Raw genomic sequence first — 612 nt, forward strand, 5'->3', positions numbered from 1 at the left:
GAGACTCCCAGAGCGGCCAATAGGAGAGCCGCCGATGGAGCGGTCCGCACGCGGGGGGAGAAGGGCACTTCCGGGTGGGTCCTCCCCGCGGAACGCTGGGAACCGAGGTCCGACCTCCCCTTTGCAAAAAGCACATTGGTTAGTCCCGGGCTGGCCCGCGGGCGGTAGTACTACTTTTTAGGCTGCGCTAAGAAACCAAATCACCGGGCGGCCGCGTGGCCTAATGGATAAGGCGTCTGACTTCGGATCAGAAGATTGCAGGTTCGAGTCCTGCCGCGGTCGGGTAAAGGCTCAAGTGTCATTTTTTCAAAATTCCCTATGACGAATAATGTACAGAGGCAGCACGATCGTTGTCAGGGCTTTTCCCTGCACGTTAAAATGTGGATCCCCGGGGAAATGGTGAAGAAGGGGTTCCCACACCACGCCCAGCACGTCACTGAAATTGCTCTCCTGGAACACAATTCTGAAGGGTACCGGCGGCGTGCATCTCCACACAGACGACAGTGGAAAAACTGGCGTCCTGTACCGCAATCCCAAATTCTAATCGCCTGACTCAAGGCGAGGGCAGGGACTCCAAGCGGCAGAGCCTTACTTCTGTCACCCGCCCTGTAC

The 612-nt window shown here is 57.5% G+C and overlaps 1 non-coding gene across 1 annotated transcript; it reads left to right on the forward strand.

The window, feature by feature from the left end:
* The first annotated feature begins 209 nt into the window (after nucleotides 1-209).
* Nucleotides 210-282, forward strand: TRNAR-UCG (transfer RNA arginine (anticodon UCG)). Its single transcript has one exon. It is a non-coding gene; the product is annotated as a tRNA-Arg (tRNA).
* The last annotated feature ends 330 nt before the right edge of the window (nucleotides 283-612 follow it).

This window comes from Tupaia chinensis, unplaced genomic scaffold, assembly GCF_000334495.1.
Source record: "Tupaia chinensis unplaced genomic scaffold, TupChi_1.0 Scaffold000359_1, whole genome shotgun sequence".
Taxonomy (NCBI): domain Eukaryota; kingdom Metazoa; phylum Chordata; class Mammalia; order Scandentia; family Tupaiidae; genus Tupaia; species Tupaia belangeri.